Genomic DNA, 11,402 nt, shown 5'->3' on the forward strand with positions numbered 1-11,402 from the left:
CTTTCCAGGTGTTAAAGGCTTCTACACCCTGCAGATGTTTGAAGAACTAATTCTTGCAACGCTTGCAGATGGGAAGCAGCCTCTCTGCTGACTGCAGAGATGAGCAAGGTGAGCTGGGTGGGCCCTGTGTCTGGGAGCAGCAGGGACAGGCTGCTTGGAAGGGGAGAGCAGGCTGGAAGCTGAGTCACAGCAAGGCAGGCAGGGACAGTGGCCCCAGTGCCAAAGGCACAGCCCCACAGTACCTGAGCAGGAGGATTGGAGCGGGTCAGGCTGAGGGTTTAGATCATGGTACATGGCCAGGTGTGGGTGTGGCTGCACTACCTCAGTCACGGATCAAGGGTGAGACCCTTAGCTGAGATTAACTCAAAGGCAAACCTTGCTGAGGTTTCTCAAAGCCAGACACCTGTATTATTTAAGCTGGACCTGAGTCCAGGCAGACAATCCCCCAGAAGATGGAGAATATGCTCAGGGCCCTGACGTTCTACTATCAAGCCTGCCCACAGCCAACTTGCACAGTCATGCCTGCTCAGTGTTCCTCTGCCAGACAGCAAAGCTCTACATCTGTTGTGTGAAAGTACAACGGAGGTCTTGTGATCTGGGTAAAGATGACAAGTCTTAACCTTTTAAGTCAGCTGTTTGAATGGCACCAGTAAACGCTGGTGCCATTGTCAAAACATTCTAGCAGCTGTGATGGCTGAAGAATAATTCTACATTCTTCATATCTAGGAGCAAAGATGTTGCCCTGTTTTGGTGAATAGGGTGGGTGTGTTGTGTAGGTCTTGACCAGGCAGAAGATGAAGGGTCTTGTCCTTGAGCTATAGTGAAGCTTCTCTGACTTTTCAGTAGGTACTTACAGCAAAAGGGTTGAATAGTCTTAAGAGGGTATTTCTCCAGACTAGGAGGATTTTCAGGTGAGGTGTAGCTAAGGGAGATGCTGGAATGTGCTCCTGTTTGTGCATAGAGAAACACAGGGTACTGCAAAGCAGTTCAAAAGGGAGAGCTTAGTTCTTTCTGGAGATCTTTCAGGTCCCCGGGGCTTTCCTTGCAGTGAGATCTGCTAGAACACAGCAGCTTGATGTGTCTTGTATAAATCCTCTCTCCCTTCTCCTTGGTGACTGTCAGGAACGGTATTTCTATCCCTAGTGGAAGAAGTTGGTTGTGATGGTAAGTTACTGGTGAAATGGCTTGGCCTGCAGTTGGACTGGCTGAATCCTTCCACCTTTTCCTGCACTTTTTGTTGCCAGTGGCGGCTTCTAACGTTGCAGAAGCCAGTGTGCAGGCTGCTTGAGACCTACAGTCTTTCATGTTGCAGACAGTAGCATTCTCTAGGTAAAGGATTAAGGCCAGGCCTTTAATGTGGTTCAGCAGCTCGGACTCATTATCTCCTGAACATTTATTATGTTCCACATAATAGATCAACTGATTTCCTTAGGCGGCTGGGAAGAGCTGTCCTCAGTCTGAGAGGGACAGTGGCCAAAGGGGGAGAAAAGTTCATGCCAAACGGGAGACAGGCTGTAGCATGTAGAAAGTCAAGAAACAAGTGTCAAAGGGAAGATCCCAGTTTTGTCTCGCTGTCATTTCTTTTGCAAGAGCTGTATTGAGCTGGGATGTGAACATTCCCTCCCCTTCCTTCATTAATTCTGTTCTACAGTCTGTGACTTAAAACTCCTGTCTCACAGCTGTGCAGTAACTGTTCCTATAGCCACACAGTATGGATTGCAGGCACAAACTCCCTAGCTTTTACAGAGCCTTGATGATGTGTCTGGGGAAGAAGACACGGAGAGGAAAACATGTCCACTGGAGGAAATCAAACAAAATAAAAACCAAACAAAAAACCAATCCCCTGAAGTCTTCCTGAGCTTTGATGGGGGAGGAACAGGATCTGAACCTGAGCTCATCTTGTTAAATCGGCATAAACCTGCACAGCTCTAGGAGGGAGCCCAACTGGGCTTTTAATGCATAAAACCCGAGCACTGGGGCCTATGTAGTTAACACACCTTGTAACGCCTCAAGGTCTAGGCAATCCATTGAGTGCTCATTACATTATGTCAACAGTAGATTCTCAGTCTAGAGACCATTTTAGGTCTCTTTCTTCCAAGTTAATAGCTTTGCCTATGCTAGTAGTTAGGAAAAGCACATTGCAGGATGTAGTACCCTTCTAGTTTGATAGCTTAATTTTGCCAGCTGCCCTCAGCTATAGCTGTGTGTCCTCATCCAGAGCTGGGGCTCTGACAGATGTTCACTGCGGCTGCCTCTGAGCATGGGAAGGTCAGTCAATAGCAGCTGGTGCATGTCATGGCTCAACCAGAGCCACGTTTTGCCACCTGTCGCTGCTGGGAGGCTGTGGTGAACTTCTTCCATCACTTAATGTTTGGGGCAGGCCAGCCAGGTAACTTGCAATGGCCTGATTTCCCTTTTCTTTCCTGGCTGTTGTAGGAGGACAAACTTCTGTGTTGGGGCAGAGGCAGCTGGCTTGCTGAGGAGACCAGCTTTTTAGTCCTTGAGGCAGTCTGAAGAAACATTCCCTGAAGGAGAGAGCTGCCTGTAACTTGCAGCCTTTGTGTTGAGTCTTGTGTTTAGATGTAAAGAGATGTGGTGCTCCCCCGCCCTCCTAGCCTGGCCTGCAAGTCTGGCTGGGTTGGTGACACCTGCGACCAAGGGCTTGCAAGTTCAGCCTCACCCGTGACCGTGTGCTGCCATCTTCTGCTGAATCACCTTGTGCAGGGCTTCTGGCAACCCTTGGGCTCAGCCACCATCTCCAGGGATTGCCAGAAGCCCCCAGCTTCTGGGAGGGGGGGATGCAGGCAAACATCACCCAGGACCTGGCTAGCACTGCTGAAGTGCTCTCTGAAAAATTGCAGCTGGCATCTGTCAGCAAGAGCATGCTGACTCCTGGGTTGGCCTGGGAGGGATGTGGGCAAGGGATGGACACATCTGGAGGTGTTCCCAAAAGCATCTAAGATGGGAGGGAAAGGAAGAGGTGTCTTGACTTTAGCATACAGGAGGCACAAAGGAGTAGGAGGTAAGCAACCATAGGATGCCGGATCAAGAGCTTTGGTGGGTCTGGTTTAAAACAGACCAGAAGAGCTTTGAGTAACAGCAGAGTTTGTATTTACTGAATGCTTCCCTCAGTCCAATAGCAGCTTTGCCTTCGTGTCCACCAGTATCATGATTTGTCATTCGAATGCTTTCCTAAATGACTTAAAACTGACCCCTGGTAAAGTTTACAGAAGCATGGCTTAAAGATTTTTATTTTTTTTCTTCATCTCTCTTGACAGTTTGGCAGTAATGGAACTGGTGCTTCCAGTGTAGCCATATTCTGCTATCTGAATGCCCTCTGTGCTTCAGTGTCCTCCTGCACAGAGAGTACAGTGTAGGGCTGGAATCGAGATGTCCCAGGGCGGGCACATATCTCCTCTTGTGGATACGTGTGTGTATGTCTGTTGTCTTTAAAGTTTAACCCATAGGAACTGAAGCCCTCCTAGTCTTTTTTTTTTTTTTTTTTTTTTTTAAAGTGAAGTCTAAACACTTGTCCATAAGCACTGATTATGATGTGAAGCAAACTGTTCAAAGATGTGAGGAGGTGCTACATCAGTAGCACTACACAAACTGTTGCTTTGGTTAGCTGGCAAGGACAAGGAGCTGGATTCCAATAAGCAGCAGGGCCAAGAGGACAGCAGTAGAATAGGTGCTAAGGGGCTATGGATATGTCTGGCCCAGAGTTAGGGGCTGGTGTCACTAATCCCTAAAGCTGAAGTCAATACCATGGGTACATGTACAAATCATGCTTGGAAATGACCACTGCGTACTTTTTGGGTAGAAGAACAGGAAAAGTCCTTAAGCAATACATTCCATACCAAAATAAGGTTACTGTAAGCCAAGAACCTGCCCTGAGTAGCCTGATCTAGCTTCAGAAGTAGCCTTGCTTTGAGCAAGGTCTGAATGAGATACCTCCAGCCTGAACTATTTCCTAGCACAACTTTTGTGCTAGGCTGTGGTGAGGTGGGTCCCGCAGTGGGCCAGCAGCGTCTGGTGAGACATCTGACACAGGGTGTTGGTAGGTGGTGGGGAACGACGAGGTCTGACGGTGATCCTTCAGCTCAGGAAGAGCAGAGGCTGTGCAAGGGCCAGCATGATGTGCTGTGCCTGCCCTGTCTTAAAAGTGATAAATATGAAAATAAGCGTGGACTGAAGGCCGAGTCTAGGAGACAGGCCACGGTGCTGCGGGCCAGTGTGAGTCAGCAGGGAGCACTTTGCCTTCTGTGTCAGTGCTGGCTGCAGCTCCGGGCCTGTGAGGAGCTGGCAGCAGGGGCCCTTCGCCCTCTGAGTCAGTCCCGGCTGCGCCAGAGGCTGGCACCCGGGAGCGCAGTTTGCCCACCCTTCACTTTGCTGTGCCGGTGCTGACTTCAGCATCCTAGCGTGGTACAAGTGGGTGACGTGGGCATCTGGAGAGTGTGCCCTTCAAATACAAAGTGCCCTTCCCCACCCAACTGTGCTGACACTTGTGTCCTGTGTGCAGTTTGAACCCCAAAGCTGGAGCCCTTGCTGCCTGGCATTAAAACTTCCTCGGCTTACTTCGGTGATGAGGTGCCAGGGAGCATCCAGCTGAGTTGACTGTACTCCCTGGGTTTAACTCAGCTTTCTGCAGGTGTTTCCAGATGCCTTTTGACTTGTCCCCTCCTGATGCCTAGGACGGCTGCACTGCTCTGGAGGCCGGTGGTGTCCCTCACCCCGCTGCTGGCCGGCAAGAGCACAGTGTGCGATGGGCGCAGAGGCTCCGAATGGCGTGCAGGGACTTCTCAGCTATAAGGCTCAGGGTAAGGGTCAGCACAAGCCATTTACAATCTTCCTGATAGATCTACTCTTGAGGATAGGAGCAGCGTGAGGAAGCCACACGATGTCCATGCTGAGGCAAGCTCTGCAGGGCCTGAGGTTTGTGCTGCTCTTCCAGTGCCATCTGGTGGGGCAGCACAGTCAGTGCAGCTCTCCCCAAAACCCCTCTGAGAAGGCTTTGCTGCGTTCTCTTCATGTACATGGAGAGGATGTGAGGATGTGGAGGGAAGCAGCTTGAGATCAAATAAGTAGCCCTAAGGTTACAGCACGGGTCTGGATGACCTTACCGGACAGCCCCCATGCTTGCTCAGTGACTGTGGTTGTTTTCTATTTTTGTGCTTTTCTTTCCACTCCCCCCATGCCTGCTTCAAAAGAAGGATTAGGTGCATTCACCTCACTGGGCAGAGGTGTGGCCACACTGAATTCAAGACCCATCTGATCCTTGGACAGAACCAACAATGAAGCATGAAGGATTGCTTCTATGGGGAGGTGTTATGCCACAGCTTGTCCATGCAAATTCCATGTGGCCATGCTGAGAAGCTAAACCTCACAGCCCTGCCTCTGAAACAGGTCCCTGGGTCTGACCAGGACTTGGATCTGGCCCGGGTTTGGAGTCAGATGTGCAGCTGTGGCAAGCAACTGCAGTACCTGCATCTGATCTCCCACAACTTCTAGCTTTGAGAATTGTGGCTCAGATCCAAAAGAAGAGGGGGGTGAAGGTGTGATGTTCCCAGTGATGGCATAAAACAAAGCTGTGGGCTAATCCATCTGGATGTGTCCTCTGTTGGCTTTGGTTGGATAATTTGTTAATTAGGGGAAATAAATGTTATGTATCTTTTCTAAAGAAACAATCCTGGGTTAATGGTGTATGTAAAGAGGTGGGCTGGGGCTTCTGGTCTGTTTGAATGTTCCCTGGATACCGTTCTTCCTTCTCTTATTCCTTCCCCTATACTTGTGGGATTTGGGGAACCTATCACCACAGGTGAGCTCATGACTTTGCTTTTCCAAAGCTGACTGAGTTTGGGCTCCCTCAGCTCAGATAGTTTTGGCACATGGACTGTTCTGCTTGAAACCCTCAGCTCTTGCTAAAACTTGGCAGAGATGTGGACAGGGAAGAATGCATGAAACCTTTTGCGGAGGAACATTTCTTTCTTATCTCTCCTACTTTTATTTCCTTGTGCCATGCTTGGCATGGTACTGTAACCGTAGCATTTTGGGGAGCTGCTGGTCTCTGTGAAAGTATTAAGAGTGTGACTCTAGGTGTTTTTGCTGAAGATACAAAGTGTTGCTGCTGACTCAGGCCTGCCTGTGGTGAAGTGCTGCCACCTGCCAGAAATTAGTGTGGCTTTGCAGTGCTACCTTCTGTTTTATCTATTCCACTCTCTGCTCTCGCCTCTCTTTCTCACTCTCCATTCATTTTTTCTCTGTTTCGTCTTCACCCCTAGATGCTCAAATGTCCTTTCCTCTGAGCTTTCACAGCTTCATACAACCCATTTATTCCTAAAGTTTCCTACTACATCTGTATGGCACCCCACTTCACCTTCTGGCATCAGCAGGGGTGGCTGCCTTCCAGAAGAGGTTTCTTCTCTCTGCAGCTCTGGCCAGTGCTGTCAGCCATGGGCGAGAAGGGCACAGGATGCCTTTCTCTAAGGTCCCAGCAGGCTGCAGTGCTGCCACACCGTTCTCTGGAGCTGGGGGAGCTCAGCTCCTGCAGTGAGAACTGCAGCACCCTGCCCTAACCAGTTCCTTGCAGCAGGGTATGCAGTGGGATTATTTATTGCTAGATTCCCTCTAACCAGCCAAATCCCTCAGGAGTTCTCAAGGAGCTCTCCACTGCCTGCATCCTTTTGATTAGATATCTGCCATCCCTTACTAATGTCGTGCCTTGGGGCCCCATTCTTCATGCTTCAGTGCCTTTTTATGCTCTTCCCTTGGCTGCAAGGGCTCCGCTCTCCCTTTATTACCTCCATGGCCTTAATCCCTAGGAGAGGAGCAAGGTGGTGTGGAGGGGGAAGACCAAGAGGGTGGCATGCATTCATTTCTGATGCTCTTCTCATCCAGGTGCAGGGACAAAAAGTCAGGATTGGGTCTAGACTGTCTTTATCTGAGTGACCTGGAGGACTGCACTAGCCAGAGGTGCCACAAGAGCAGGTGATGGTAGGACTGTCCTATCAGCGGGCAGCTTGGGTCCAGGTAAGACCGGAGCAGGCAGTTTTATGGCAGGACTGGGTGTGGGCAATGTTTGTATAAGGTCTTGTGGGAAGAGGTCTTGTGAGAAGGTCTTGTGCTTTATTCAAGAAGCTGAACAAAACTATGCATAAGGCTGAGTGGTGATAAATACTTAGTTACATGAATGACAGTAGATGGAGAGAATCCAGTTTGGCTAGAGGAATTCTGCTCCCCCCCCCCCCCCCCCCTTTCTGTTTTTCTGCCTTTCTTGCTCTCTGCTTTGCTTACCAGGATGCAGCAAGCTGCCTTCCCTGTGTCTGTACTCAGGGGGAGACCCCACAACTGGCAGAACAGCCAAGGTGTTCACCCTGAAAGACCACTCTTGTACCCAAGGTTGCCTCAGCTGGCTGGAGGAGCTGAAGCCTGCTCAGAGGATGAGGGTCACATCAGCAACACCCTTCATGTTGTTGGCTACAGAACCTCAAGCTGTGCTTTTAGCACCTGACTGTCTCCTGACCAACCTCCACCTGATAGGCGCTTTGGACAAATAATCTAGAAAGATCATACTGATGTCAGTGCCTGAAGAATAAAAACAGAGCGAGCATACAACATGTTCTTTAATGTTTTGCCCCATTCCAAATGTTATCAGAATAGGAACTTGCCAAGCAGAGGATAATTACTTTGCATTAAGTAAACCCTCAGTGCATTTCTCTCCCATTAATTTTTTTCCAGTTTCCACCTTTAAGCCAAGTAAGCTTTCAAATGCCCAGCATCCTGGGTTAAGGAGTTCATTGCCCAACTTGGTTTTGTGAAGAACCACCTTTCTTCATTAAGTGACCCCCGTTCTCTTCTATTAATGCTCTGTAGTTCTTGTATTAAAAGAAACAGAAATGACTCAGTCATCACTCAGCCTTTCCTGGATGATTTTTGTAAACCTCTCTCTCTTCCCATCCTCAGGGTGCAAATGTCCTATCTCAATTTGTTGTTCTTTATGTGGCAGTTATGCTATACTTTTTTTCACCCTTGTCTTTCTCTGAGCCTTTTCTGGATCCACTGTATCCTTCTTGAGATGATTTGAGTTATGAGGATGTAATGATACAGTGCCATAACAATATCTAATGTTCTCTTCTTTTTTCTACTATGCCTGATGTTTACTTTGCTGTTCTTTCTGCCTCTGAAGAGATTTTCTCATACAACTGTTAAAATCTGACATTTTTCTTTGCATGTGCCAATAGTTACCTCAGAGATCATTATTTTATGTGTGAAGTCAGGGCTGATTTTCCTAAAGTGCATTGCTTCGATACCCACTTCCCTAAAGAGCATTGCTTACCTACACAGGACTCTGTCCTTTTGTTACCCTGGTACTCAGTCTTATCCTTCTCCAGTTCTTTGCAACTGGCTCTTGAATAACTGCCCTGAATAATTTGGTATCATTAGCAGATTTTATCATATCATTCCTCTTCACCAGGTTGATTAAGGAAATGTTAATGTGTGTCCTATACCGACCTGGCAGAGTTCTGTAGGTGTTCTCCCTCCATTGAGGAACTGTCCATTAATTCCTATTCACTTTTCTGTCTGCTTACTATGAAAAGATCCGCCTTGTTATTCCATGGCTGCCCACTTTCCTTAGAAGTTTTTGCTGAAGAACTTCATGGGTAGCTAGATTGTTCTCATGCATGTGATTACTGACCCCTTCAAAGAACTACAAGAGGCAGGATTTACTTACAAGAGTTATATTGACGCTTCCCAAAGTACATCATACTTACACACATTCCATTAGTTTCATTCTTCTGATAAAATTTCTATTAACTTGTCCACTACAGACGTCAAACCTTTAACTTCCAAAATCTCCCTAGACTTCTCCCCTCTCCCCCTCTTTGGTATATTCCTTGCCATCCTGCCATTTGCTGATTAAAAGGTAAGTTTAACGCAAGAGACCACCCACTGCTATTAGCAACTGTTTCACCCCCGAGTTTCTTGGGAACCTCTGGGACCATCTTGCCCAGACCTACTAATTCCATTCCTTTTGCACAATCACTTTTATTTTGGATAGGTCTCTATAGTTTATCTAGAGATAGATAGTTTAGTCCCCTACAAAACACAGTTCTTGTGGGAATTTCTTCCACTGTCACAGATAATTGATTTAGCTTTGTTTCAATGTCCTTGTTCCCTCTGACTGCTTCTTTTATACCCTGCTCTTCAGCTGTCCTTAAAATTTGTGAAAAGGTTTCTGCTCTTAGTAGCCATAGGGAAGAAATTATTGCTAGTTCTGATGGCTTCTGCTAGTTGTTTTTCAGACTCTTTTTTACCTTTGCTTTGTTGTGATTTTATACTTATTGGAGGTCATGATCATTTCAATTTTCCTCATTCAGATGGAAGGTCAACTTGTTGAAGAACACATACTAATAACTCTCAACGTTTTAGCTGTGTCAGCTTCCTTTTGCCTTTTGTCAAGTCTTCTAAAGAGGTATTAGGTATTAGCTTTGGGCTGCCAATGTTGATGTCCTTGTGTAACCTCTATGCTATTTGTGAGGACTGAATGCCCTCAGCTGCCCCTCTCCATTCTGACTGGCTTCTAACAAGTGTCTCACTTCCCTGCAGCTTCCACCACAGCTGTGCTCAACTTCAGAGGGGATTTTTTTTGGAATGTGTTGGGTCATAGCTTTAGGATTCAAGTCCTTCTCTTTGCCTATGAATTCAATTTTAACTCAACTGCTTCAGCTTGATTTTTCAAAAGAAGCAAGGCACATGCGACGGTGCCGTCTCCTCTGCTGTTACATGGGCCTGCCTGCAAAATTAGGTGAAATCGGCTGTGAGGTGAAAGCCTTGTAGATACTACCTTACTCAAAATTCATTGACAGGTAGGGAAGAAAGAGCATTAGTACCTCTTTCTGATTGTGTCATCTAGGCAACCACCTAAAGGCAGCAGCTGGAGCATGAGTAAGGAGGGACAGCAGGACTGTTGTGGTGAGCAAGCACACAAGTCCTAGAAAGGAGCTGGGGCTTCCAAGGTGTGTGGGAAGTACTTGGCAGTGCTGAGTGGGGTTGAGATGAAAGATGTCTGTGGTATTGTGGGCGGATGAGGGTGTGCTGCATGGGGTGGGCAGAACACAGGTAGAAGGGGAAGGGAGGAACTGAGGAACAGCAGTGGAAATGCAAGGAAACAAAGTGCGAGTTTGGGTTTTTTTTAAGCAAGGTTCTATTTTTTTTTTTTTTTTTCTATTTTCAGCCCCACAACTAACTGCTGGGCTCAATTCTCCCCATCTCCTACCCATTTACATGCCATCAATGCCTATGAAATTGAAAGCACAGATTCTACCCTCAGAAATATCACCTCACTGTTGTTGCACAAGAACCCATCATCGTATCCTATGGAAGTATGATTCAGGGTTGAATTTTGACAGAAAATAACAACTCTGATGGCTGAAAAGGAAGAATTGAGCTGTCTCCTGGTGTTCAAGTGCAATCTGGTGGATTCTAATAAAATCAGCAGCTAGATCCTGAATTTACATTTGAAATGCCTCAGCTGTGTTTGGAGATGTGTTTCAATGGCAAAAACCTCATGAAGCTGCACTGTGACTTCCTCTCTGTCTGCTGATTGTATTTCCTGTTTCTTCACAGTGGAAAGTTTGAAACCCTGCCAGGAAGCAAGCCTTTTCCCCATGAGTCTGAGTCTGTTGTGGTTTAGTTGGCTGTGGCGGAGGGGGAAAAACACAGAGGATTACTCTGGTTGAAATCTCATCATGAAATTTGAGGGCATAACTAGGTTTCAGCAAACGCTTAGGGAGGTTTAATTCTAGTTAGAAGGTGAAGCCTGAAGGCAAAGGAAAGTGCTGGAAGGATGTTGGAAAGAAAAGCAGGCAGCATACATCTTCTCAAGGAACCAGACTTCTGGCCTGCACTGCTCTTCTTGTATAAAAGTCACCCTCTTTGCACACAATACAAAAAGGACAGGTGAAGCCAGCTCAGTGCACAGGAGATATGAGGAGGCTCCTTTGTAAAGAAATCCAGCTATATATGCCCCATTCTGTTTAGGGGCAGTTCTCCATAATCTATGTGCAGATGTCCACTACATCCCTCCCTCGTCCTCCACGTCCTGCCACATTGTTCCCCTCTGTTGTCTGATGCATGTTCTTCCTTGCACTGTCCTGTCTCCCCTCCAGCTCTGCCCTGTGTACCCTCCGTGCTAGCTCCCTGGGTGTTCTGTGAGTGTCTCATTCTGGTCTGCCTTGAGGAAATTCCAGCTAGCAAAACCAACCAAGCAAACCTTCCTCCTTCTTCCTTCTGGTTGTTTTGGAGACCTTACTGAAAATGATCAGAAGGCTGGAAGACCTCTCCTATGAAGAGAGGCTGAGAGAGTTGTCCTGCCTGGAGAAGACTTCAGGGACACCTTATTGCAG

This window comes from Athene noctua, chromosome 3, assembly GCF_965140245.1.
Source record: "Athene noctua chromosome 3, bAthNoc1.hap1.1, whole genome shotgun sequence".
Classification (NCBI taxonomy): Eukaryota; Metazoa; Chordata; class Aves; order Strigiformes; family Strigidae; genus Athene; species Athene noctua.